This window comes from Petaurus breviceps, unplaced genomic scaffold, assembly GCF_028583685.1.
Source record: "Petaurus breviceps papuanus isolate PSGF00001 unplaced genomic scaffold, PetGlider_PUasm1.0 90743, whole genome shotgun sequence".
NCBI lineage: Eukaryota > Metazoa > Chordata > Mammalia > Diprotodontia > Petauridae > Petaurus > Petaurus breviceps.
In genome coordinates, this window is record NW_027187332.1 from 5,135,057 (window position 1) to 5,139,797 (window position 4,741).

General features: G+C 35.5%; 1 pseudogene; it reads left to right on the top strand.

The window, feature by feature from the left end:
* Positions 1-3,458: 3,458 nt before the first annotated feature.
* Positions 3,459-4,024, top strand: LOC138145639 (cytochrome c, somatic pseudogene; annotated as a pseudogene).
* The last annotated feature ends 717 nt before the right edge of the window (positions 4,025-4,741 follow it).

Sequence of the window (4,741 nt, forward strand, 5' to 3'; positions counted from 1 at the left end):
TTTTAGAGATGAACAGGCAGTCATCAGAAATGGAAGGGTTAAAAAAACAGGAACTTGAAGGTAGTATTAGAATCATTATTGAATTGAATTGCAGATCATTAATGTAACTCTATCTTTTAAAAGTCAACATCCAAAGGACTACAGCAAAAAAAAAAAAAACTGCTATAGGAGTTATATCTAGATTTGCAAAGATACAAATCTATCTAGTCAAGTTTCCTTATATTACGAAAGCTGAGGACCAAAGAAGTCAACTAATTTAATAAATACCACAGAGATAATTACTGGTATTTTCATTCCTCAAGCTAAAGCATCCAGGTGTTTTTTTTAATATAGTAAACTTGAATTATTTTTAAATGTGTGTGAAGATCAAGGACTTAAAATAAACTGCTTCAGTTAGGATTTAAATTTAGAATGATCAGAGATTTAGAAGGGACATCATTGTCTGTGTATTCCAATTACATTTTTTTAACTGAAGAAAATGAGGTCAATTGACTTGCTCAAGGTCACACAGGTAACAGTGTCAGAGGTAGGATTTTACTGCTGGGTTACATCTCTAGTGCCAGTACTTTTCTCATTGTTCTATGCTATATTAGAGCAAGTGAATAAAACAAGTTTCAGCAATAGCAGAAAAAAAAATATAAAAAAAACAATCTGATAAATATGTGCACTCTGAGAAATGGTACAAAAAATAATCTGTTTTCTGATCCTGTTTGACTCTTGTTATTGTCTTCTCTTCAATCCAACACATGCAGTGAAGTTCTACCTCAAAGCCTTATAAAAGCTTCTTGGTACCAGAGTAACATTCAGAGTGGCTATCTATGATACAAGACTTGCATTACATAACTTTTACAAATCAGATCCTGAATATTCAATTCATGATACCTTAGATGGAACAACCTGTCTACAAGTTGGTCTTATGCTGCAGTCACTGTTCCCTCAATGACTGATGTGCAATTTTTCTTTGAAATATAGTTTTATTTTATGTTTAATATTCCTATATATAAACATAGACATACATGTATATATATAAAATATTGTTGCTAAAATAATTTATGTGAGAGATTTTAAGTCATTGGAAATGTTGTACAGATCTCTGAATGCATTTTTCTTCCTATTTAAATCTGGACTCAGGTAATTGCTTATCAACAATACCCAGATTGTACATATAGATGGATTTACTCAATAGTTTGTCCATCCCATTCATGACAAAATCTCAGCATTCTGGATTCTTGAATTCCCCTTGTACTAATACAATAGCAATTGCTTTTGTTTGAATATGGATCTCATTGGGTGCAATCATAGTTTTCTGCTTTTTGATGACATATACAGAATGTCAGCAGGAAACTGAAGGATCTGAAATTTTGAATCACTTATACATAACTCCTCTTCTATTTGAATTCTTCAAAGATATTCTCCATAATAATGACCAGCACTTCTTAGCACCTTATCTTTTCTTTAAAAAATTCTCCCTTGATGTTGATGATTATAACACCATGGAACAAATCTATTTCTGTTGTTGCATTTAAAGAAATATTATGTGATTTTAAAAGGAACCTTACCGTTCCTGGTGGGATTTTATATTATCTACACCTTTCAGACAAGTGTGACTTAAAATCTCATGCCATAGAAAAAGGCCTTTGAGGGGCGGCCAGGTTGCACAGCTAGAAAGAGCACTGGCTCCAGTGTCAGGATGACCTGGAGATTGAAACCCGGACTCAGACACTCATCACCACACCCAGAAATTACTGGCCGTGTAACCTTTAGCAAGTTACTTAACCCCAATTACTTTAAAAGAAAAAAAAAAGGCCTATGAAAGTCTGCCAATTTTTTTTATATTTCCATTAATAACTTATAAATAAATATATGGAAAATTTTCACTAATATTTCACAGCAATGAAAAATTAAAGCATGTAGTATAGTTTTGTATGTCATTCTCATTTTATTTTTGATAACACCATTATTTTAGACTATTTAACAAAATCTATTTGGCTATATTTCTTTTGGGTCTTCTAGATTATCTCAACTTCAATATAAAGTTCTTCTTTTATACTCATTCAGGAGAACATGGGCAAGATGCTATGCCAATAAATACAAGCTAAAATTACATCAACTTAGCTTTACTAAAGCTCATTCTTAACTCAACCAATGTCATTTGCTCCCTATTACCTTTGGGATCAAATATAAATATCCCTATTTGGAATTTAAAGTGCTTTACAATTTGCTTCCAAACTGTATATCTAGCCCTATTATATTACTTACTGCTTTCTTTTATCTGTGCATTCTAAGATAAACTCATGATCTTACTCTTGCTATATGTTATATCTCATTTTAACACCATTTACATGGATATACCCCATGTCTAATACATTTTCTCTCATTATTGCTGCATTTCCTTCTGAATGATTTTGTTAAACAATAAACTCAAAAACCGTGTCATTTAGGAGGAACTTTCTTAGTCTTCAAATTACCACAAAGTTACCCTTCGTCCATTTTGTGTAATTTTGAATTTTGTGTATATGTATATATGTATTTGTAGATAATATATGTGCATATTTTATCACTAGCCTGCTTACCAGCAGTGGCTTTTTCTTCTTCATATTTTACCACCAACATCTATTATTCCTATTCAGGCTAAATCCTTGACTTTCATGTAGGATTTTGTATACTCTGCCCTGGGAAGTTCTAGGACTGTGGATTTCATATATTGGAAGTACACTCCACCCGTGAAATCCTTTTCATCTGATTGACTACTCCATTTTAAGGGACATACATAGGTCACTCACATCTTTATTCTCCAGGCAATTCTTTTTGACCATGCTAAATTTTCTCTACAATGTCCTAATGAAAATTACCTTAATCCTTCCCCCCTCCTTTTAGCTTCCTTTAACATACTGTTTTCCCAATTTAAAATACAAGCTCCTTGAGATTAAGAATGAATTTTCTTTTCTAATTCTGTTTCTCTCATTTAGCACAGTAATGTGGATATACTTTAAAAGTACTTTTGGACTTGACCTGGCACAAAGCCTGGTACACATTAGATATTTAACAATAAATGTATTGATTGATTCTTTGATTGGCTATCATCCATACTGTTAAATCATATCAGGTTTAATTGTCCACTACACTCATTATTTTATTTATTCAGGAATTTATCCTCCATATTATATTTATGGAGCTGATTTTTAAACCACATAAGACTATATTTTTCTTTTTCTAAATCAATATATTTATTTTTAGTTTTAAAATTCATTCTTATCAGATTTTGAGGTCTAATGTGTTCCTCTCTTCCTTACCCCCTCCCCAAGATGCATACAATCTGATTTTTGCTATACATGTACAATCACATTAAACATATTTTCACCTTAATCATGTTGAGAAGAATCAGAACCAAAGGGAAAAACTATGAGATAGAAAAAAAAAAAAAAAACAAATAGTGAGAGGAAGCGCGAGTCTGAGCGAGTGCGGAGAGCGGGCGATCGAGAGCGGGGCTGCCGAATGAGCCGGACTGACCATGGGCGACGTGGAGAAGGACCTTCGTCCAAGTGCGCCCAGTGCCACAAGGTGGAGAAGGGGGGCAAGCACAAGACCGGCCCCAACCTGCACAAGCTCTTCAGCCGCAAGACCCGCCAGCCCACCGGCTTCTCCTACACGGACACCAACAAGAACAAAGGCATCACCTGGGGCGAGGACACGCTCATGGAGTACCTGGAGAACCCCAAGAAGTACATCCCCGGGACCAAGATGATCTCCGCGGGCATCAAGAAGAAGGCGGAGCAGGCGGACTTGATAGCCTACCTCAAGAAGGCCACCAACGAGTGACCCACTGAATTATTTATTGGGAGGAGAGGTCTTGGAGGTTCCCTTTTTTACATGTATCATAACCACCCTATTTAAAGTATTTTCATCCACCAGAGAATTCTGATCATGAATGGCTGTTCAGATGTTGTCCAGCAGTCCCAATAAAGGAATGGTCCTCCTCACAGCCACAAAAAAAAAAAAAGTAAGCTTTGATCTGCATTTAGATTCCATCGTTCTTTCTCTTGAGGTGAATAATATTTTCCATTTTTAGCCTTTTGGCATTGTCTCAGATAATTGTATTGCTGAGAAGAGCTAAGCCAATCAAAATTATTCCTTGTACAATGTTGCTGCTACTGTGTACAATGTTATCCTGGTTCTCCTCACTTCAGTCAGCATGAGTTTATGTAGGTCATTCTGAAATCCACTTGCTCACATTCTTATGGAACAATAGTATTCCACTACATTCATTTAACTATTCCCAATTGATGGGCATCCTCTCAATTTCCAATTCTTGGCTACAACAAAAACAGCTGCTATAAATATTTCTGTGCATGTGGTTCTTTTTGTATGTTTTCTTTGGGATATTGTAATGGTGATGTAATTTGAATTTGAAGACCCTTTTTTGTATTGGTAAGTAAGTAGGTACATAGCACTTAGTCACTAATCAAATGTCTGTGAAAGAAACAGAAGGTATGAACCCCTGTTCCTGATGTGACAGGAAGTGGATGGATGAAATAGGAAGTAGCTAAAGCTATGTTTGTGTAAGGAAAAGCCCCAGAAAAGAAGGGTCAGAATTTCTTGGGACCAGCATCTGGAGGCAGAGCATCTACAGAAGAGAAATGAGAATAGAGAACAGAGTCAGAATTTCCTGAGAACTTGTAGTGCTGGAGCTTCTTTTGAACAGTAGCTCAGGAATCCAGGAGCCCTGGACCACCCCCTCCAC